This window comes from Cynocephalus volans, chromosome 15 (assembly GCF_027409185.1).
Source record: "Cynocephalus volans isolate mCynVol1 chromosome 15, mCynVol1.pri, whole genome shotgun sequence".
In the NCBI taxonomy this organism is placed as follows: domain Eukaryota; kingdom Metazoa; phylum Chordata; class Mammalia; order Dermoptera; family Cynocephalidae; genus Cynocephalus; species Cynocephalus volans.
This window is the reverse complement of record NC_084474.1, coordinates 59,902,505-59,927,784: the sequence shown is the minus strand read 5'-3', so window position 1 is coordinate 59,927,784 and position 25,280 is coordinate 59,902,505. Positions and strand designations below refer to the sequence as shown.

General features: G+C 36.0%; 1 protein-coding gene and 1 pseudogene across 1 annotated transcript in view; one reads left to right on the top strand and one right to left on the bottom strand.

The window, feature by feature from the left end:
- ZFPM2 (zinc finger protein, FOG family member 2) overlaps positions 1 to 25,280 on the bottom strand; it is a 456,749-nt gene that overhangs the window by 43,128 nt on the left and 388,341 nt on the right. The gene's annotated exons all lie outside the window — the stretch shown is intronic.
- Positions 20,657 to 23,498, top strand: LOC134364140 (large ribosomal subunit protein uL11-like; annotated as a pseudogene).

The window sequence follows — 25,280 nt, the reverse complement described above, 5'->3', positions numbered from 1 at the left end:
TGATGGGCATTTGGGCTGGTTCCAACTCTTGGCTATTGTAAAGAGTGCTGCGATGAACATTGGGGAACAGGTATACCTTCGACTTGATGATTTCCATTCCTCTGGGTATATTCCAAACAGTGGGATGGCTGGGTTGTATGGTAGATCTATTTGCAATTGTTTGAGGAACCTCCATACCATTTTCCATAGAGGCTGCACCATTTTGCAGTCCCACCAACAATGTATGAGAGTTCCTTTTTCTCCGCAGCCTCGCCAGCATTTATTGTCCATAGTCTTTTGGATTTTAGCCATCCTAACTGGGGTTAGATGGTATCTCAATGTGGTTTTGATTTGCATTTCCCAGATGCTGAGTGATGTTGAGCATTTTTTCATATGTCTGTTGGCCATTTGTATATCTTCCTTAGAGAAATGCCTACTTAGCTCTTTTGCCCATTTTTTAATTGGGTTGCTTGTTTTCTTCTTGTAAAGTTGTTTGAGTTCCTTATATATTCTGGATATTAATCCTTTGTCAGATGTATATTTTGCAAATATTTTCTCCCACTCTGTTGGTTGTCTTTTAACTCTTTTAATTGTTTCTTTTGCTGTGCAGAAGCTTTTTAGTTTGATATAATCCCATTTGTTTATTTTTCCTTTGGTTGCCCGTGCTTTTGGGGTCGTATTCATGAAGTCTGTGCCCAGTCCTATTTCCTGAAGTGTTTCTCCTATGTTTTCTTTAAGAAGTTTTATTGTCTCAGGGTGTATATTTAAATCCTTAATCCATTTTGAGTTGATTTTAGTATACGGTGAGAAGAATGGATCTAGTTTCATTCTCCTGCATATCGATATCCAGTTATCCCAGCACCACTTGCTGAAGAGGCAGTCCCTTCCCCAGTGAATAGGCTTGGTGCCTTTGTCAAAGATCAGATGGCAGTAAGTGTGTGGGTTGATTTCTGGATTCTCTATTCTATTCCATTGGTCAGTGTGTCTGTTTTTATGCCAGTACCATACTGTTTTGGTTATTATAGCTTTGTAGTATAGCTTAAAGTCAGGTAGTGTTATGCCTCCAGCTTTATTTTTTTTGCTGAGCATTGCTTTGGCTATTCGTGGTCTTTTATTGTTCCATATAAATGTCTGAATAGTTTTTTCCATTTCTGAGAAAAATGTCTTTGGAATTTTGATGGGGATTGCGTTGAATTTGTATATCACTTTGATCATCTCTATAGATGCTGAAAAAGCATTTGATAAAGTTCAGCACTCATTCATGACAAAGACCCTCTATAAGTTAGGTATAGAGGGAAAGTATCTCAACATAATTAAAGCCATATATGCCAAACCCACTGCCAATATCATCCTGAATGGGGAAAAGCTGAAAGCTTTTCCTTTAAGAACAGGAACTAGACAAGGATGCCCACTCTCACCACTCCTATTCAACATAGTGTTGGAAGTACTAGCCAGAGCAATCAGAGAAGAGAAGGAAATAAAGGGCATCCAGATTGGAAAAGAGGAAGTCAAACTGTCCCTGTTTGCAGATGACATGATCCTATATATTGAACAGCCTAAAACCTCTACAAAAAAACTCTTGGAATTGATAAATGATTTCAGCACAGTAGCAGGATACAAAATCAACACACAAAAATCAGTAGCATTTCTTTTCTCCAATAGTGAACATGCAGAAGGAGAAATCAAGAAAGCCTGCCCATTTACAATAGCCACCAAAAAAATAAAATACTTAGGAATTGAGTTAACCAAGGATGTGAAAAATCTCTATAATGAGAACTAGAAACCACTGCTGAGAGAAATTAGAGAGGATACAAGAAGATGGAAAGATATTCCATGCTCTTGGATTGGAAGAATCAACATAGTGAAAATGTCCATACTACCCAAAGTGATATACAAATTTCTGTGCCTGATTGACTTCACTTGAAATGATGGTCTCTAGGTCCACCCCTGTTGCTGTAAATGACAGGATTTTGTTTTTAATAGCTGAATAGTATTCCACTGTGTAAATATACCACAGTTTTGAAATCCAGTTATCCATTGATGGGTATTTAGGTTAGGTTGATTTCATCTCTCGGCTATTGTGAATAGTGCTCCAATGTCCATGGGAGTTCAGGTGTCTGTCTCTTCAATGTGTTGACTGAAACTATTTTCAATGCAGAGCTGGTTAAGGGAAGCCTAAGCACTGCTGAAAGACCGTGCAACTTTGCATTCTTTTAAATTTATTTTAATTTGAAAGAGGGTAGTTCAAAAAGTTTGTGGGAAAAATGACTTAAAAGATAATAGGAATCCTTCCGTGAACTTTTTGAAGATCTCTCGTGTATGTTGCATAAAGAGCTACCTGAGCAAGGCCCTGAAAGATATAACCCCCTACCTAACTCATCAGCTACTTTCACCTGCATATGTGTTTCCTCTTCCATTGTGTTCCAAGCACATTGGCAGATCCCTTTCTGATCCAGGGTGTTAACACGTGCTGTTCCTTCTGCCTGGCTAATACTTTCCCTATACTGCAAACCATTCTTATCCATCAGGGAAGTCTTCCCTGAGCTCTCACCATAGGTCAGATTCTATTGTTCAACACTCCAACTCTTTTTAGAAAAGCCCTTGCATTCTCCCCAGATAACGTCCCCAGATAATACTGGCTAACCAATATTCAGCCAATTCAGTGTTTCGCTTTCTGGAGCTGTGGAAAAGCAAGTCCTATCTGTTTTGTTCAGTATCATATCCTTAAATGTCCAGCACAGGTAAGCAAACAAATATTTGTTGAATGAAGGGATAACGTTATCCCTGGTGATGATTGGGAACACCAAGGAGGCATCCTCCTTGTATGTACCAATAAGCAAGTTATGACAGCAAAGAGGGTGATGGCAAATGAAAAGAATTCGCATTTGAATTTTTTCATGCATAAAATGCATCCATCATTTTACCATGCCTACTAGGATTACAGACCAAGATATTAACAAAGTCAAGTTCCTTGACCCTAGGAACTTATAATTCATTTGGATCATGAATAAACACACGTGTACACACATATACACACAAACATGGTTATCAAGAGACAATCATGTCAAACTCAATCACATGACTTCCACTTGCTATAGGAATTTAGGGGAGTAGGAATTACTATGCCTACAGTAGTTGGAAGCCTCAGGAAAAGAGAATGGGATTTGAGCTGGCTCATGAAGAGTGTATGAGGTTGATATTTCGGAAAGGAGTCTTGCCCTAGTAAAAGAACTCAGGTCTGCTAGCATTCTGCTTACCTTTGGCCATGATGGCAAAGTCAAGAGAACTGGATTCTTTCCCAGTATACAGCATGTGATACTGTGAATTTGGAAATCCATCTGATTTCTCTGGGCCTCGTTTTCCTCATTTTTAAAATTAAAATGCTGGTACTTTTGTTCCTTTCAGCTGATTCAAAGACTGAGTTGACAGATGGAGTAAAGTGATAATGCCTTGCCAATAAAGACTGCCACCATTAGACAACTCCAGGTGAGTTTTTAGAACTTGCAAATAAAATGGTTTCTGTGAGCCTAGGCTGGCTCACTGTTACATGTAAAATGGAGCTACATAAAAGTGAGAATCCAGTAAATACCTTAGAACTTTGCTAAACTCTACCTACTATCAAATGGTATATTACAAAAATATCTTCAAAAGGGAATGTCATGGTCCGAATAAAGAGATGACTGTTAACACAGGCCAGTAAGCCCTTTACTGTCAGTCATGAATTTTCTGTAATGACTTTAGGTCCAGCTGTGGATGTCTCCCTAAGTGAATGATCCATTCACATCATAACATGCTAACTACCTGAGGCATGCTTTCTGTATGAGCCCTCAGAGTTAACAGTGCCTTAGCTTTCTATAACCACTCTCACATTTGGCAGAGTAGAATAACTCAGAAACTAGTCTCTTCACCTAAGAGCTAGTTAAGGCTATTGATCAATATATTACTAAAATTTCACAACAAAGCTCATAAAAATAGAGCAAGAAGTTCTTTTGTTAAAAATCAAATGAACAACTGAAAAAAGCACCATATAAGAATGTCGGTTGACATATCTAGAATGTTATGGCTATATTGTTTTAGTAGTTATAAATATTCATTTTAGAGCCTTGGGTTCATTTATAGATGGCTCTTCTATTTAAGTTTGGATTAGCTTGAGTTATGACACAACTATGGATAATAGGCATAATTTAGCTTGGCTGTTATATAAAAAGAACAACTGCTGTGTATGAAGTAGATAGAGAAAGAGAATGTGTGTGCGTGTGTGTGTGCGTGTGCGTGTGCGTGTGCGTGTGCGTGTGCGTGTGCGTGTGTGTGTGTGTGTGTGTGTGTGTGATTTTCAACTGTCAACATTATCTTGGATAGGCGAGACTCCCCAAATTTTCAGAACTGCCCTGGGCATTATTATCTTGTCCCCATTCACTGAAGTCATAGTTTGTGTATGCTCCCACCTAAACCAATGAAAGATTGTGGTGATTATTTCCACTGAAGAATATGTCTTGGGTCTTCTTTGGTATTCACAAAGCAGGCACTTAGTAAAGTTTGTTGGAAACATGGATTATCTTCTGTTAACACTGTTACTATGCATTTGTCATTGTCACAGACAGTTATGGTTGTTGCCCCTCCCCACCATTACTATACCTGTGTAAGTGTAAGGAAATTCCCTACTCTCCAATGTGCCTTCCATGAGACCGTCCTTGGTCATGGGCATTCACCTTTATAGTTTCATTAGGATATGGTTATAAAATCCCTGGGAGAGATACTAGGATTCCATTGCTCAGTGAATTTTGGAACAATGGGGGAAGTGAGCGGGAGACAGGTCCCAGAAGCAGCTCTGTGAAGTTATTTTCTGCAGACATGGCATAGCTTCAGAACATCAGAAGCCTGGAAGGAGAAGAAGAACCAAAGGAGGTGAAACTAGAATGAAAAGAAAAGAGCCCACACATAGTTTTGCTGAGGAATGGCCCTACTCATCTATACCATTTCCTAGACTGTTGGCAGGCGACTGCAGAGTATGTGTAAGTGTGTGTTCAACAATATGGGAAATTAAGCTAAGTCAGAAGAGGATATCAAATAGATTCATTAACCTTTATGGCAAAAGTTCTCATTTCAAGGTATTTATCAATGTATTTTGAATTATAGTCATAAAACATATCCCAAATATATTAACTATGGCTTTTGTCCTGGACTTGGAAGAAAATTTCTAATATGTGCTTAGATTTTCATTTTTAATTACACAGGTGACTGCTTAAACATTCCCATTAATATAGGAAATTAAAATGTTTATTTAATGAGTTGAAATTAATAATTGTTTTTATAGTTTTATACACAGACTGAACGAGTCTTTAATAATATATCTTTTAAAGCAAAGCATATGCATTTGGGTCACTACAGAGTTATCTGTCTTCAACTTATGAGTCTAATATGCAATGAGAGTAAGTGATTGGGCTGCTATAAATTTGGAGATAAAATGCCTTTAGACGTCACTCTAACAAGGCTTGCATGCTATTAGTATTCTCTCAGGGATCAATTTTAAAAGTTGTAACATAATAAAAAATGGTTGGACTATATTTCCCTGCAGCTTTCATTTTATTATGTTGCATGAAATATGCCTTTATTGGCTATAGCATTACTGGAAGTAAAATATACTGGGTACTGAAAAACTCTGTCACTTTGTATTAGCTGTAAATTATCGACTAGTATAAACCCTAATTTCATTTGTCACATTCTGTTGCATTGCTGCTCTTCCCTGTTCCCATTCTGTCATTCTGGCAGGCCCACGCTGCCCCAGGTATCACGGCATCGCCATCTGCACCCGACATCTGTCTCTCTATTGATCACACGGGTTTAGCACTTGATCAAACAGAGCACAACAGAATACATCTCTTTTTGCAATACTGCCAATGCCAACTGCTGCATGAAATCTACTACAAAAGCCTCCTTTACTCAGTTTAAAAACTGCATTTGTGTGGTTTTGCTTTGCTATCAAACTCAGCATTTCTCTCTCCAATCTTACATTGTACAAGAATTATATGAAAATAAATCTAGATTTCATATATTTCAAAATTAATCAGACTAAATGTGACCAATGCCATTGATGACAATGGGAGTGACTAGAAGAGTTATAGAAAATAATGTATGCTTTTTAGACTTACCTACACGAAAGCCATTGTTCCTACTTTATTAGTGTGTTCGGGGGTGTTTTCAGGATGCACAAAACCTTTGACTACCCAACAGAGCTTGTTGCTTTTCATCCAGCTGTTTGAGTGCTGTGTAACAGGAGCCTTAAAGCTATCCAAGCCAGGAGACAAGTGCTCCATGTTGGTGTTTATACTGTTCAAGCAATTTAGAGCTACCTACATTTCACCATGTACAGGCAGCCCCTGAGAAGTTTAGGGAAGCAATCACAGATTTTCCATTAGCTGCAGGGAAAAACAGGGTTTTTTTTGTTTTGTTTTGTTTTTTTGCCTATTTGCAAAAGGGCTAAAAGGTTTTTTCTACAGTGTGTGGCTCTCACTTACCTTAAGGTAGGGCCACATGCACAGTCATGAAAACCAATGCCAAGACGTTGCCATAAACAGCCAGCACAATGGAAAGATAATGCTACAGGGAGATATTCAAGGAGAGTAAAAGCCAGAACAGCAGCATTTTTAGTTCCCAGAAACATAATAGTAGGATTAAGGTATGCAGTTATTATTGTTCTCAGATTTTCATACTTTCCACAATGAGACTAATTGTTTCCAGGAAGAATATCTTATACTTACTGTGTAAACAAATAAATAAAAATGTCCTTAAATTTTAAAGGCAGATAGCTATATCATGTTTAAAACCTATTCCATATCTTACTAGCCAGAGATTGCATACTTTATGAATAGCCTTACAAATTAGTTTGGGGGAAGTGGGTAGAGAAATGCTTCAACATTAAAAATAATCAAGGTTTTTCTTTTTGTTTCTTTGTTTTTAATTTTAACTGAATCACGGTAGTTACGAAATTCGAAACCCTTGTTTTTAAAGGCAGTATTTGTTACATCATAAGGCAAGTGGATTCTGGCAATGTATTATTCATAAGATGTTTTGTAGCCAAATACATTAGAGTATATAGTTCTACCAACAAATTAATATTTTAGAGCTAATTGAAATTGTTCTTCCTATAAAGATTAAGCCTCTTCTACCCAACACACTTCAGTCATTAAAATTACACTTTTTAATGCCTTGTCTAAATGATGTCTCACATTAATACAAAGCTATATTAAAGCACTCAAATGACCAGTTCTTTTGTAATGTATTCTATATGATCACACACTGGGTCAGAGTTGGGCAGTGTGCATGAAGTGGTATCAAGTGGAAGCTAATTACAATATATTCTCCATAGAACTTTACAGAAAAAAGAGACCAATAATCATCAGAAGGTATTCTGGAAATGGCATTTCAGAAAGGCTTGAAGCATGCTTTATTCTCCTTGCATAAGGGTAATTTTTGACATAAAGGTTTTATTTTAGGCTCAATACTTCCTGTGGAAAATAATTTTTTACTATGTCAATAAAATCATTATGAACTCTTTCAACTGCTTTTCTTATATAATTTTTATTTCCTAGAAAATCAAGTTTTATTTTCAAAACTGTTTCAAAAAACTAAATACCTTCCTAAAAACAGTGTTAGCTTTTCCTGTCTCTATTGCTGCTGCTGGTGCTGCAAATATTACTACAACACACACACACACACACACACACACACAAAATTTGTCTAGACTGTCACAAAATGCAGGAAAGCAGACACCTCTGAGGTCATATCTACAGCAGACTTGTTTGTCCACTACAAAAATCCTCCTAACAATAGCTACTTAAATCTTCTACAGTCAGGGCCAATTTTGCCACAGTCATGTTTGGGCTTACAAATCATGTCCTAGTTTTGTTCTCTGTTATCCCTTGGACACATCTCTGTTAAAAAGGAAAAAAAAAAAAAAAATCATGCGCTTTACCTCCATAGATAGAAAAAAAAAATAGTCACTACACTTTTCTCTTACAATTCACATTTCTTGTATTCTTTTTAGAAATTATATCCAATTGAGAGCAGCAAGTCATAGAACAAGAAATTCAGGCACAATATTCATCTCTAGAGATCAGGGGTCCTACACAAAGACTTTGCTCCTAACGTCTTTTATTCTGAGAATTTTCATTGATGTCACTTCATCTCGAACTTTTCATCTCTGCATGGTATGACAGAGCTTCGAAGCCAAAGTCTGGACTTACTACTTCCTGCTGTCTAGAATAAAGCACACATTTATGAATGAATAATTCTACTTCTGATGCTATATATTTTCAAGACAGTGGACCTAAGAAGTTTTTTATAAAGCCAATGAATATAGACTTATAGTTGAATATTTGCTTTTAAATTAAATAGCTTCAAATTATCTTTTAATTTAACTCCTCTCATCAATAGAAATGAAGCAACCACATCCCTCACTGTGCTTAATTGTAATTTGACCCGATTCTCATTCTAGCTTTTGGACTCATAGGAAATTCAGTTGACTCTAAACCAACAATCTCCCACCCTCCCAACAAGAAAAACAATGTGGAGTTCATTTGTTCCTTATTCCTACAGTACTGATGGGAAATTCACCTTTACCATGATGACTCTATTTATTATGGCCATTAGAACCAGAGAAATATATCAGGCAGTTAATCCTTGCACATGATATTTAGGAAGCATGAATTAAAAATCTAAAAGCAACAATTCTTAAATAGCATAGTAGAAATGCTAATAATGGTACAGGACCCATACTAAGTATAAATACTTGCTGGAGCAACAGTACAAAATCCAATCCCCACTTAAAAAATGACACATTTAACTAGTAGCAATTATTTGGTTTGAATAGGAATTGTAGTATTGTTGTTATTTACGTATTTAATAATATTTTTGACACCACTTCATGGTAGAAATAATACATTGTTATGTTATTACATCATGGAGCAATGAATATATAGTTAAGAAATAAGAAAATACAAGTTTGGTTTTTTTACCAATGTGTTTTCCAACTTTATAGCTGATATCAGATTGTCATTAAATATCATTTTTTGGTAAAATGTACTTTGCAGTTATTGATTATTTAATGGATTTAGTCTCAATCATTTGCATTTTAGAGATTCAAGTTTCTTTGTCTTACACATACATTTGTTTTTCTCTAGTGGCAGTTCTTTACAACATAATTCAGACCTCCAGTAGTAACCTTGATTCCAAAAGGAATTAGAGAAATTTAGAGTAAAACTGAAGACTATTTCCAAGAACAGGTTCAATGATAACATTTGTGGTTGAGAGGTGAGGAGTGTCTGAGCTCTCTGAGGGTTCACAGGAGGTTTCTACAGGGGATTTTTTTGTGTATAAAGTTTATGGTGGGATTTCTGTGGTCTCCAACCTCCAAGTGTTAAAAGTCAGACTTTCATGCCACAAAACCCATCATTAGAATTTAAACCACTGATCTCTAGAACCTAGGATTTAAATTCCCAGCATATCATTATATAACAAAAAAGTCACTTGTCATGGTAGAAATTGGAGCTAATTCCAGGTATCTTAAGGCCACTTTGTTTGGTTTGCTAATGAGAGGACCTGAGAGGGGAGCACGCCCCCTTTGGGTGACCCTGGCCTCTTAGGTTGGTTCTGCTCAGGTGTGTCGAAGATAATTTCAACACACTTAGAAATCAGATGCCTAACTGAAAGCCCAATGTGCTTGTTTTATGCACTCAGAAAAAGGATTCTGAGCTTTGCCCTCCAAACCTCCCTCCAATTACATCATCAGAAATTTCTCCTCAGGTGTTTTGAAAACCTTTTCCAAACTATTACAGTATCCTAATAAAGTTTTAAACTATCAACAATTTATATCTTAGATTTCCCTACGTATTTAAAAAGGGTTTTGTACTTGCAAACGTCTATAAGAGAGGCAGAAAAATATTTAGACAATTATATAGAGGGTTTATGACAGCCACCATATGAATGAGGAGGTAAAGGCTGACAGCACATATGACAGGAATGTTCTTAAAATCATTCCTCAAGTTCATTTCAAACAAGGTGGTTAATTATTAAAACAAAGTGTTGTTTGCTTATTCTATATAATTATGTTAAATCATAAACTAAGCACTATTTAAAATGCTCTTCGTTGACAAAGAAGGAGAAAACATGGACACAGGCCTTAAAATATGCATGTAGTCACCACAAATAACCAACTGTTTCCTGTTTATGACAAAGGAGTAAATAATCCATTGATCTGGCAGCAGGGCACCTGCTTTGCATCCGACTCCATATCAGTAGTCCCTGAACCCTCATTATTTTTCCTCAATTAAAGTTCATAGTCTCAGAAAGTCTGTGCTGAGCAGATGTACAACTGTTCTTGACGATAGAACACAGAAGAATCACAAATTTAGAAAACTACTGCCATTTCATAAACCCCAGAATCACATCATTTGTTGTGGGTAAGAAACATTACAAACAATATGTCTCTTTTATAGGCTGCTAAGCCGGCATATTAAAGAAAAGAATATTAAAGTTCAAAAACTGTCACATGAGCAGTACATTATGAATACAGTAATGCATTTTTTTATGATTCAAATAATGGTTACTGAAATGAAAAAAATAAAATCTTCAGTGGGTTATAATGTAAAAATTGTGACTGGGAATTAGACAAAATTGGAAATATGAGCAAAACCACGCACAATGTAATGATCTGTAGAGAACTACAAAATGCAATAACGAATATATTTCAGAAATATGGATTTGACTAATGCTAGTTTTATTTTCATCTTTTGCATAATTCTGAAACCTATGAGCACTGATCATTAAGGCAAACCATTTAAATAAAATATGCAGCAAGAACCCAGCTTCAAATATAAGTAAGAGACACTCAGCTGAAGAACTTTTTTTTTTTTTTTTTAACAATGTACCTAAGGTCAAATACCACAGCATCATCCATTTAGAAAGCAACATAAATACAGCCTCCACCACTCATAAACCTTCTTTTGTGCTTAAGAAAATGAGGAAGGGAAGTAAGCAGACAGGGAGATGTTCATTTCCATTTTATTTTTAAAATGTTATCTCAATAAGACATTGAAAAACATATTTTGCAGTAAATAAGATAAAGTTCCTATACTACATTTTCTAGTTCTTTCCCTAAGCACAATTCTGACTGCACAGTATGTGCTCCACAGACTGTAGCAGATTGTGAGTCTTGAGGTCAGAGTATATGCTTAAAGCACCAATGGCTACACCTGTCATTTCAGTTTTCCCGGGAAGAATGTGTTATTGTTTAATGCTGTATCATGAATTCGTTACAATCTGACTTCATGTTTTGCCACTGTCATGGAGGTAACTATAACTACCATTGGCCAAAAAATATTTTAATAATATTTTAACTCTAGTCTCTGTTATCATTACTTTCATTTAATTATATGAGACACATATAATTTTTTCCTGACCATGCAGACTCCTGCAATTTACTTTGATTTTCTTATGTATCCGTATCACAGTTTGTATAGGTAGAAATAAATCCGGTTTGTAATTTTGAGCATTAGTAAAAATGTTTAAAGTTGGCACAAAGTGATTATTGATGGAGAAACATTTTCCCTTGTTGTATTTCCATATATTTACACCTGGTTCACATAGATGATACTTTGAAGAAATTACCAAATCTGATTGAAAAATCTACCTTGTATTCACTTAAGAATCTGCATGCTGAACTGATTATTCATTCATTATAGGCCTTGATGAGAAAAGTCTCCCTCAGACAAAGGGCAGTTTTAAAATATCCTGGGTGGTCAAAGCTCTCTTCAGCTTTGTTCCAGGGTAAGCCTGTCATTCTGTTTCCCCCAAACTGGATTTCTTACATTTACAATTAAAATGTCATAGTTGCTTCTAAGATATATTTCACCAATTTCCCTCTTGGCAAAATTGGCTATGTTCTGCCAATATTGTTCCTCCAAATCAAGCAAACTATGAACATTATTCTTGCTTATTTCAGCCTTAAGAAAACAGTTCAAAATGTAATAACTAATAATACATCATCAAAACAGACATAAAGAATATATGGAGTAAAATTCCTAATATCTCCAGCACCCCAATAAAATTGTGGCAGACAGAAATAATTTCCTAACACATAATTTAGAAATATGTATTTTAAAAGTTTCCTGCAAGGTATTATAGTAATCTAATTTCATTTTCCTCAATAATATTGATTTTAAAATGTAGAACACAATTTTATCTACTAATTACGAAATTAAATAAAGCAATTTCATTACAGATAGAATACATATATAATTAACTAAAACTGCACTCTTGGAGACAATAACTATAGATATATAACCAGGACAGATAATGTTTGCAAACTGCTCTGGAATCTGAGTTCTTTGAATGTAGGTAAGGTGCTCAAACTCCCTGAGACTTAGTTTCTAAATCTGTAAAATATAGTTCAGCCTACAGGGTTTTTTATTAAAGATTTCAGTAAAATAACATAGGAAGTATCACATAGTAGGCATTCAGTAAATATCCATTATTCTCTATTTTGCCCTTGACAAAACATTACCAAATACAAATTTCTTGTTCTTTTTCTGTCATTGACACTCATTGCTGTGGCCCAAGAGAAATCTTGCATACCTCCATATTTTTCTCCCTATTATACTTGTTATGCTCAGATTCCCAACTCTTCTGTAACTAGCTTGTATCCAGCTTGGCAAAGTGCTAGAGACAATAGAATAGCATGTTCCTAGATAGCTAAATTCCTCTCTGCCTCCCTTCCTCCCCCACTCTCTCCCTTTCTCCCTATAACACTCTTTCCCTCCTTTTTCCTTCTACCCTTACTTTCCTCCTTCCTCCCTTCCCTCCTTTCTTCCTCGCCCACCCTCCTCCCTTCTTCTCTTCCACCTTAAACAGCAATATTTGTTTGTTTTGACCTAAAGTCATTTGGTAAGGTTTAGAGAGGACAGCTCTCAAAGATCTCACAAACATGATCAGGATATACCATGGGAGGGTTCTGTAAGGGGACCAGAACTTCTCAAAGGAAGAGAATCTAATCAAAGGTAGACTGAAGCCCGGGGAGAAAGTAATGCATGTTTCATAGAAATGTTTTCTCCTTTTGCCCTCAAATATATGTTTGATGAAGGGTGGCTATTTGCTGGACTTAATGGTTAAAGAAATGTTTCTTTGTTTCTTTGCTCTCATGGCATGCTAGGGAGGTGTATTTTTTTTTTTTTTAATGTCCTATCATTTTATAGAGCGCTTTAGAGACTAGTAATTTTGCATCTTACACATAACACAGATATATGCAGACTAGTTTTCTTTTTACATTTTTATGTTTAGAAATTTTTAGTAGACAAAAATATTTTTAATTTGTTCTTTCAAAACTCCAAAATAACTTTCTCCATTTTGCACTTCAGTGTTACTTTCTATAATTTTTTTTTTTTCTCCTTAATATCAGCAATGAAGCTAATTTATTCTGTAAAGGGGACCAAAGGAAAATGAATTAATAGAGAATATTACTGATGCCTCAGCAATGTCCCCAGCAGTCTGGACAAAGCCAAGTGCTTCAGTCCAGCTAGTGTTGGCATTTTAGCTCATGTCTGTACTGTGACTCTCATTTTTCCAAGTGATTTAATAGGAAGAGAATATAGTTTCACCCCATTAAACATTGTTTCTTTAGGTGATGAAATGTTTGGAATCTTTAAAAATTAAGTTAATCCTTTTGACTTATTTCTAAAGCAAAATTTGCAGCTATGCCAATGCATCATATTACACCAATCTGAGTGCAAAGTGATCATGTGGCAATTAATGCAGTGAAAGTGGTACTACCAATTTAGTACTTCACACCATCAAAAACAATCTTGCATTACATTAAAAAGCAAAAACCTAAGTCAGTTTTTCAGAAGTATTTTAATTAGCAAACCCTATTCATTAGTGCGAGCCAAACAACCCATTGCCAAAAAAAAAAAAAGGAAAAAACAAAACAAAACACCAATTTACCTTTCAAAACACTCTCAGCATTTTATGCCTGCTGAAGAAAAACCCAGAGCATATTATACTTCACAAGGCTCTGAGTTTTAGTTACAGAGAATGCAAATATATAAATGATTCAGTTATGCTTTACTACTGCTTAAGAAATCAATATTGCACATTGAAGAATATATTTAGATTCTAAACCTTAGCCTAATATTTTATTAACAGACTCAATATGTATTCTCCTTCAGATTTAAAATTATTGTACTTGGTCTAGAGCCTTCTTTTACAATTACCAGGATTGTTTTAAACTATTTATTGCTTATTTCTACAATGTTTATAAATAATTATTGGAAAAACATTAGATAAACTGATTAAGCATAAATAACATATACAAATTATCTTGATAACTAAAGCCTTTTATCCCTTCCAACTTTTGTCATTGGTGTTGTGTGGCTTCTACTTCACAATCCTGAAATATTCATATTAAAAAGTAGGAGATAGGGCCGACCCCGTGGCGCACTCGGGAGAGTGCGGCCTTGGGAGCGCAGCAGTGCTCCTGCCGCGGGTTCGGATCCTATATAAGGATGGCCGGTGCGCTCACTGGCTGAGCGTGGTGCGGCCGGTCTCAAAATGACAAAAAAAAAAAAAAAAAAAAAAAAGTAGGAGATAATTTTATATAAGGTTAATGAGATCATTGTTCAAGGATAAAGATATTGTGTTACTAAATTATGGTCAACAATAAAAAAAACAGCATTTTCCCACGAAAAGATATAAATGTCTATATACCAAACTCTACATACATTGAAGTAAACTAAGCAAGTTGATTTTTACTTGATCTTGCCAACTGCTAAAAGAGCTCAACCACAAGATATGAAGCCATACCATATACGTGTGACTACATGAATTGGTTCCACTCTGAAAATTCCGTTTGCTACTATGCAATAGTAATGCATCATGTGAGAAGTTTGAAGATTTCTTCAGAATCACTCCCTTTTCACCAGTGTTACCACACTAGTATATTTAACAGAGACATTTACATGCTTTGCATTTTAAGTGCGTTGGAAATCCAAGCACAGAGCCTGCACATTTCTGCTGCACCATCAGATGTAATGAGTTATGGTACTATCGGCATGTTGATAAGCTATAGCCCAAAGAAGAACACGAAGGAAGTATAAAAAATATGGCCAGAGGATGGGATAAAATTATCAGCTAGTGTGTTTTCCTGTTTGGTTTTAATCTACATTTAATTAAATTCTTATCTTCTGTGTACTTATGGTCGCATTTGAATGGCGAGACTGCATTCATTATGAATGGTAAAACTTAACTCAGAGAACATTACATGTGGCTTCTTTAAAAAAGAGAAGAAGAAAAATGCTGTCTTTATTCTTTACACTCAGGTTTCATAAAAGAGGACCAAACTCTCCTTTAGGTCAAGTGCTGTAGCACTTAACCTTTGGGCTAACTGATTTGGAAATTTGAACTTAACTAAATTTTTAATGCTATTTTTTAACAATTTGGAAATATTATTATCAAATTTTGAGCCTGAACAGAGCTGGCAAAGGGAGCAGTGAGGTGCATTAAGGAAATGCTTTCTTCATTCTTAAATACAGGGATGATAACAGGAAGTTTTTATTAGTACTGCAAAATGTGTGCATTAGTCTGCATCCTTAATTATTAAAACCATTACATTTCCTTGTCTTTATAGGCTGAAATTAAAAAAAAAAATTGCCTTAATTGCTAGTTAAAGGTTTTCTTTCTGTGCCACAGACTTTTTGCATTCATTCAAGCATCCATGTATTTCAGAGCAAAATAACAAAATGTTTTGAACATAATATTATTTAATATACCTATTAGCTGTTTTCATGACACCTTTAGTTCTATTCCAGAAATGACAGGGCAAATTGAGAAGGTCCTTCAGGTGATATTTGGTACCTGCAATAACAAGCATGATTTCCTCTGGTCAACGTAAAGATGTGTCAGACTTAAAGGGAAACAGAGGCAATTGTTTTTTATTTAAGTTTGAATGTTTATTTCTGAAGAACCCAAGTTTGGGATAGGATTTGCTATCCCCATTGGTCAAAATTCACCAAAAACAAGAACAAAAGCAAAAGTCTTTTCTTTCTTACAAAACATTTTTTTCATGCATATCTGTTAATTGAATACAGTTTGTTCTGTCATATATTTGTATATCTTTTCTTATGAGCAACAATTTGTGACCAGTAACTGCATAGCAATAAAACAAGCACAATTCAAATGAGCATTTGCTATTGCTGTGTTATTTTATCTAACAGGGAATACTAACTGGAAAATATTTAACATTCCAACTGAAAAACTCAAATTCAGATAGTTATAAGTAAATAATGGCAATTATCAATGGCATATGTTCCTCAAATACTCCTAGCATGAATACCATAGGAGTAGTATCACTCTACCATGATTCAGCTTTGTTTTGAAAGGAGCTGTAAAAATCCTAACAACTGGGTGCAAAAGCCTTTATCTGACACACTAGAGATTTCATAACTCTGCTTTGTAATGGGATGAAAAGACTTTCTTCTGCTAAGCCACTGACCAGTCATTTACCCATAGAATCCAAAGAGAAGAAAGGATATTTTCAGTATACATCCCTTACACTTGAAAAGTTTCTTTGTAAAATAAGTATTGTTATATAGGTGGGCATTTATCCAATTTAGTAGATGGAATTGCCATTCGCCTGTGCATAACTGAACATTAAAATCACAACTGGGATGAATAGAAAAAAAAGAAAACTGGTGATAATTCTACAACATTAAGCCTTTTTTCAAAAATCATTCATAATTCTCAGAAGCTAAGCAAGCTAAAATATTCCTAAAAAATTACAAATTTGGTGGAATAAAATAAATATATTCTGTCTTGAAAGCACATTTCTCTGAAGTTATCACTTAATAACCATATTTTACTATAATATATAATACACAGGTTAAAGATAACATTGGTAACTTGTTTTGCTTTAGTTTATTTTTTTCAAAAATATCATTACATATATTTGCTCATTAAGTACAGTTGTAACATGTTTTTACTTCAGTAAATACACGCATGAGATGGTGGCCATGCACCAGATGTTCTATGTGATGCCTTTATCTGAAGAATGGAAATGTTCAAGATAAATCAACTCAGCAAATATTTCTTGAGCAATGGTAAACTGACCTAATTTACTATTAGGCAATCGATTTGTGAGGTACTGGGTAGATGAAGATACAATACAGTCTCTGTATAGGAGTGTACTATAGAAAGCCAATATGTGATACAGTTTGTTTAGGGTTATCTAGTATAAGGATACATTAAAAACTAAGGAGCTGAGATGGGAAGATGTGATATTCAAGCTGGATATGAAAAGAAGAGCTAGAACTTGTGATGTGCACAAGTCTGAATGCATAAGAAGTTACATATGTACAACTGTTATTGCTTCCTCAAAATTGTTGAAAAAATTGGGATTTAATATGCCAAGGATTGACAAAGAAGAGGAGCAATCAATTCTTACATGAAGTAGTGAGATCACAGGGATACAACTGTGTATAATGAGATGGCCCAGACTACTTCCAAGTCTGTCCTTATTCCAGCTGCATGGAGTTTCTTTAAATTTTTCAAATGTACAATTTACTCACTGCCACAGGCCTTTTGCACATGCTCTGTTGTTCCCTCTGGCTAGAAAACTTCATCCTAATTGTCTCTAAGTTTATCCATCAAACTTAGCTCATGTAAGTATCACTTATTCAAGAAAGCTGTCCTTGTGCTCCCCCTACACACACACACACACACACGCACACGCACACGCACACGCACACGTACACGCACACACACACACACACACACACACACACACACACAGAAACTCATCCCCAGTCTGGGTGTGTTTACCTGGTTATATTCCCTTAAGGAACTATGTTCTTTCCTTCAGAGGACCTCTCTTAATTGGTGATTATGCATTCATTAATATCTGTCTTTCTGACTATATCATAACCTCTATGAGAACAAGGGGTTCTTCTAGTTTGGATCTCCATTACATCCTTCAGTGTGTAGTCAAAGCACAATACCAATGCATGTATGATTATAGGCAAGAGACCTCCTGGCCATCCAAAGTTAGAGGTGGGACCACGGTTCCTAGTGCTGGGAACATGTTGGACTATGGGAAGGAGTGCTGCTCATCTGTATCGGTGGAAGTGCACAAGTATACTTTACTGTTCAAAAGGATTCACTTCCTCTGGGAGCTCTGGAAAGAATGATTAAGAGCCTAGAGAGGAAGTCAGGATTCCTCTGTGTGCCCCATCTTACCTCTTTAGACATGCCAGCAAAGAAAGCTAGACCTACATTAGGATAGCATTTTCATAGTTTGTTTATTTGCTTGTCTACAAGTTTATGATGCTTTTAAGACTTGGGGTTCACTTGATTTGATTTAAAAAGAATCTTATATGTTGAAGGGCCAAAAAGTCCATATGCCCTTTCAGTAATAATTCAAATATTTATTATTGTTGTTTGTGGTAGCTGCCCTTCAGAAAAAAAATACACTTTGAAGTAAATAAAGAAAAAGAGAAATATATGAACATAAGAAGCTTGAGTTGATGGAAGAAAATGTATTCTTGTAGATTTTGTGCTATAAATACACATGCTTGAAAGAGGGAAGTACAATATATTCATTCGCATTTTATGGCAGAATGAAAAGTAACTTAAAGGAAGAGCATTAGTCATGAGTATCTCTCCAGTGAAAGTTGTTGGTGTAAAAGGCACCAGAATTGAAGAATGGTAAGCACGCAGGTCCTCGTTCGTTAGGGAGTAGTTCACTACTTGGCAAAGAGAGTCAAGAGGACCCTAGAGATCTGGGTGCTTCAGATAAGACTCTCTCCCCTTCCCCTGCCTCTATATGATCCTTAGAGGGGGAACGAGACCAGGATCCTGAACGTACCTGGGCAGTCTCACACTACTTACTCCACACCAACACGCATAGCCTCACGTCCATTCTCTCAGTTCTAAAAAGATTACAACTAATCTTACTATTGCCTTTATCTATTTTTTTTCAGTCATTCTCAGAAGCCCAGAACTCCCATGACCCTCAGCCCCATAGCCTAATCCTCATACAGCTATGACTGAAATCCTCTCCCCCATCCTACACCAACTCCCCCAAATCCCTTCCAAGGGAAGTAGAATACAGCAAAATCCTCCCTCCCTTCAACGTCTGCTGTGAACACTCACCTTGCCTTCTTATTCTTACCCTCTCCAGTGGTAGCTGATTTCACTCCTATGAACTGCAAAGTACTTGACCTGAAGGCAGAATACTTCTCTTTACTTCATTGCAGACTATTCTTCATCCTGTACTCTAAGAATCTGTTTGGATCTCATATTACCATACTGTCACTGCTTGTGATGGTCATTTAGAGACTTACAGGTCATTTGCATCATTTCTTGAAGATTTAACTCCTGGGTCCTCTCATATATTGCTTCTGATTTAATTCTTGGTGATTTCAAAATCCACAATATCCAGAAAGATGATCATGTGATTTCGCAGTTCCTTGATCTCTCCTCATCCAGGGAATTTGCTGTCTACTTTACCTACAACCACTCACTCTCTAGGCCTTTTTATTGCAAATAATTGTGACCCTCCCCTGTGCAATTGTACATCTAAGCATCCCATTCTCAAATATAGCACCTAAAGTTCCAATCCGCTCTTTCTAGAATCTTCGCTGCAACATTCTTTAACTTCACAATACCTATTCACTATCAATTCTTTCTCAATCTTGCTTCCTCATTCATGAAGAAATTATAGGAATCAGGAGAGAATGTTGTTTCCACCTCCACATCGACTCAACTACATGTGCCTGTGACCATATACTCTGCCCTCACATCTGTTATCATGGACGGGCTAAGCATGCTCCTATTGAAAGCCAAACCCCCACCTGAGTGTTAGATGCTCCCCCTCTTTCCTGCAAACATCAATTTTTCAGTCTTAATTGTTTCATTCCCATCAGCATGACAATATATCATAATTTCCTGATCTTAAAGAAGAACAAAATTAAAACCCTCTGGCTCTCTTTTATCTGTTTCCATTTAAAACAAAACTCACTGAATGGCTCTACTTGTTATCTCCCAATCAGACTTTCCAACAGGTGCTCACTCTCACAACTATGAGCAAACTGATCTAGTCAATGTCACCAAAGATGTTGCTAAGTCTAAGGGTCATTTCTTGAAACTTCTCTTACTTGAATATCAGCAGAAATGAACATAGCTTCTCCTTGAAACACTTTCTTCCCTTGGCTTCACTTGGCACACTCTCCTGGTGTTCTTCCAACTTCACTGGATGTTCCTTGTCATTGTCCTTTGCTTGGTACTCTGGCTTTGTATGCTACGCGCCCCCACCTCCTTTATTCCTCCCAGCCACCCTGGGCTGTCTTGCTGTTTATGGAACACACAAACACATACCTGCGTCTACCTGGGACATTTGTGCTTAAGGGAGCTGCATGGTTAAATGCTCTTTTATCTCCATTAAACGTTCTCAAATGTCCCCTTTGCAATAAGATCTTCTCTCACAACCCTATTTTAAATTGCAAACATTCCCTCTGTTTTATTTTTCTCTTTGCCTTATTTGATTCATAATACTTTTTACCATTTAACAAAATACACATTTTATGACCTTGTTTACCATCTTTTTTCCACCATTGGAATATATACTCCTAAAAGAAGCATGCTCCCTGAAGTATTTGGTGACTATGACAATGCCTGGCATGCGGTAAGCATGCAGTGACTATTTATTGAATAAATAAAGAAAATAGAGCAATATTTTAACTTTTTACTATATTTATTATGCTCTGCAATATAATAAAATTATTTTCTATTTCCTATGCCTCTAAAATAATTGTATTTATATATTAGTATGCTAAAGTTCGCTGGTATTTAAAAATATAAAATTGCACAGCCATAATTAAAGCTAATTTTACTATTTTTACTATTATTACTTGGCTTTAGAATGTATTTCTGTGCTGTGAAGAAAAAATACCGTTATCTTTTTATTGCTTATTCTTCATACTGCATTAGAGTAAGTGCTACTATGTCAGCATTAACAAATATCTCTCCTATTTATATTAACTATTTTTGTACCTCTCTTCACCTTCCTCTATGTTTTAACTTTTGCAGGAGAGAGAGAAAAGTATGATAAAAATGTGTTTGTGAAATATTTCATTTTTTATAGAACAGTCCTGTAGGAGGCAAATGGATTTAAGTGCTGTGTGATCGTTGCAATTTCTGAACCTGGCTTTGACTGTCTGTGACGCCTGTAATGAAATTAAGAAGCACATAAAGATAGGACTTGGGGGGGATTTCCTTGTCTTCAGGATCAATATTTTGCCCTAAGTCCATTAGCCCGACTGTCCCAATATTAAGGAGCATTTTTAAGTAATTTAAAGCCCAATATAATCATTTCTGGGGTTAGGTAAGGATACGGGGGTGGCTGGCAGGGGTTGTAAGGAAGTAAAATTGTAGAAAGAAACGCAAAAATTCAACCCTTCCCAAATAGCCCTGAAAGCCCAGCATCCATTATTTGTATTGGCAGTGCTTTCCTTAAAATTGTCTCTATTTTTTGTACCAACCTCTGATCTACCATTTCTGAAACATTCCTAAGAAAACTTGAAAGATGCTGTTATAAGACTATCTGCCCAGAAGCTCCGCAAAAACTGCAGCTGCAAAGTGTCTGTACTGTTGATGTCAGAGTAATCAAAGGTATCCACAAGCAACACAGCCAAAACCTTCTCTCAGGAAAAGAAAGCAAAATTTTTCCAAACGGAGAATTCCTATAAAATAAATTACAGGGAATTCTAATTCCGCAGCCAAGACCACATCCCCTTATGCTCGGGTATTCTCCTTATGAACATGAATATTCGTAAATACAATCCCAGTAGATGGGAACAACCCAAAGAAATTACTAAACATGAGGAATAACAGAAAAAAAAACTGAGGTACTTCCTGTCATTCAAGTGCTTATCCAGACGTGAAAACTTTGCATCAAACAACTGGGCAAAAAAGATCACAACTACAGTGTGCTTCATTTAATTGTTATAATCTCTGTTTGGGTTGTTGGATCTGCATTAGTGACTATATTAAAGTCCAAAAGTTGTTACTTGACCATTCTGTTATGGGGCTCTTGCTGAAATATAAATATGAAATATTTTTCCCCACTTAAAGTGAGGTCAGAGAGTAGAGAATCGTTTGAAACATGCATGGTTTCCGAAGTGTTCTCAAGGATTATTGAGGTAGTCACTCTACTCCTTAAGGACATGATGCTTATATTTTTTATTTCTTCAGTGCGCAGCTTCTTCTTTTTTTTTTTTTTTTTTTTTTTTTGGCTGCTCACTTCCCACTATTGCCAGTGTGCCTGCTGCCAACAAACTCTTCTTTTTTGAACCTAATGTGAGCTGAAAAACCAACCAATCAGTCTGTATAGATTGTGCCTAAATTAAGAGAGGGCATGGGTTCTGAGGGAAGACTTGAGTGACTCTTCAAACAGCAAAGTGTTAGGCTAAAATACACGACCTTTGGTGGTGTCTAATTTAGTTTTGGTTTAAACAAAATCTGAATTTGCATGTATTAAAATATATGCCTGTGTTTAAATTTAGCTGCCTTTTGTGTTTCTTCATCTATCTTGGTTCTTGACTGTGTTCTGGACCACTGCAAAATTAAATGTTTATGAAATATTATTGTAGGGCCGGCCCTGTGGCTCACTCGGGAGAGTGCAGCGCTGGTAGCGCCGAGGCTGCGGGTTCGGATCCTATACAGGGATGGCCGGTGCGCTCACTGGCTGAGCGTGGTGCGGACCACACCTTGCCGAGGGTCGCGATCCCCTTACCGGTCAAAAAAAAAAAAAAAAAAAGAAAAGAAATATTATTGTAATTTTTGCTCACGAGACAGCACCGTCTGCAAGAAAAGATTAACATTTAAAAGTTATGTGCAGGGATTTCAGCTCAGAGGAGGCCAAGATGCAAGTTTCCTCAGCCCCACATTCAGGTTTATCTGACACCAACTGACTCCATCCACCACTCTGCCCAAGGTCGACCTCAATAGGATCAAAATCACATGCATGAGGTGCACAGGAAGGGAAGTAGATGCCATGTCTGGCCTGGCTCCCAAGATCAGTCCCCTGGGTCTGTCTCCAAAAAACGTTGGTGATGGGCATTACCAGGGCAACATGTGACTGAGAGGGTCTGAGAATTGCAGTGAAACTGACGATTCAGAACAGACAGGCCCAGACTGAGGTGGCACCTTTTGCCTATACCCTGTTCATCAAAGCTCTGAAAGAATCATCCAAGGACAGAAAGAAGCAGAAAAACATTAAGTACAGTGAAAAGAGCACTTTTGATGAAACTATCAACATTGCCTGAAAAATGAAGCACTGATCTTTAGCCAGAGAACTCTCTGGAACCATTAAAGAGATCCTGGGAGCTGCCTAATCTGTGGGCTGTAATGTTGATGGTTGCCACCTTCGTGACATCTGCAATGACATCAACAGAGGTATGGTGGAATGCGTAGCTAGCTAATTACAAAGGTAAATATTTCAATAAAGGATCATTTGACAACCAAAATAATAATAATAATAAAATAATAATAATAAATGTAGAGGCCATCTTCATGAAATATATAGATAATTTGAGAAGGAATCTTATCAACTTTTGCTCATGACTGTCATGCATATAAAAATCTGCTTGTCTACCATGTCTGATGTTGTGAATCTAAAGAAGGCCACAGCTGGGCTTCAATGTGTCCATAAGCACCTTAAAATTATATGCAAAATCATGTGCACATATGCATACTTTTTAGGAAAAACTTTAAATAATTAATAATTAAATGCAGACTATTAATTAATTGATAAAATAACAGTGCCTGTATCAGTTTATTATTCAATGTGAAGAGGTACTGATGTTTTATCTGGTGTTAATTAAAAATATTAGATATATTATTTGTAGAACAAATGTCTGTAAGGACTTGCATTATATTAGTAGAAGAAACAGTCCTCGTGTACTAAAGCCAAAATTAAATATTTAGGTAGTGAAGAAGTTGTCTAATAAATCATAATATTTTTGTGGAATATTCTTCCATGTATAGTCAATCATTGGCAAACCCAATGAATAACCCAAGCATCAATAAATCCTCAAGTGTTTACTAATTTCTTGCTCTGTTTCTAGGGTCTCTGTGCAGGAGTGATAATATGACTCATGGATTTGTCTTAATAATTATCGATATGCTTTGCCTTTTATTCCCCAGTGTAGAAGAAATTAAAGACATTATTAAATGCCAACTGCTTGCCCTGTGTTTTAAGTATTGAAAAAAAAAATCTTTGTTTTTATCTGCTTACTTTTCAAAGGACATAAAGCTGGCTCCTTATGAGTATTGTATCCAATGGGGCTGGTGTTAATATAGCAAATTAAACTGTCTTAAAGTGTACCAGAGGCTCAAGGTCAAAGCTGTTTATACTGAAGGGAATCTGAAACTGGCAAATATTTCTAAATGTCTAAACATCAGAGGTGTACTAGAAGTTTACAGAGTATCTTTTATTCTAGTTCATGTTCCTTTGATGGTCTTTACCCCTACAGAATCCCACTTCAACTCATATATTGGCATTGGCAATGTAATTTCTATGTTAGTTCATTACAGTTTTAACCATAAGGGCACTTTACAAATTTCACTAGATTAGAGATAAAATTTTAATGCTTAAAAATAGGTAGATGTTTGAACATTGATACTTATTATCTCAATAAAAAAGTAAATCAAAGTGACATTTCATCTTTAACAGTTTACCAATAACATTACTTTTGTTCACAAGTCAGGAAATTGCCATGGAATAATCATCTTTTCATGGATTTACAAATATTAAATTTTTGAAAAGGAGATGGGGTGGTACCAGCTGCTTTCCTTGAAGGTGCTCTTGAGAAGGCTTAATACAGCTTGCTGCATGTTGCTGGTCTACCTACTGGATAGACATCTCCAAGGAAATACAATTTAAAGTCATGCAATATATAGAACAGTGAAAATGCTTGCTTCCTGCCAACATAGCTTAAAATTCACATTTCACCCATAATAAATTTTGGATGACTTAAAAATGACTCAGTGTATATTTATGATAAAATTATCACTGAATCTCTTTAAAAAGCAGCTCTTGATCTTACAAATTATTCTGAAACCTTAACTATGTCTATTTTTAAAACCTCTTTCTATAATATTGTCTGTTAATTAAAAATGTTCTGAAAAATAACCCATAGATTACATACCCAGGGAGTCTCATAAGCTGTCCTAAATAGGGGCTTTAAAAATTGTTTTTATAT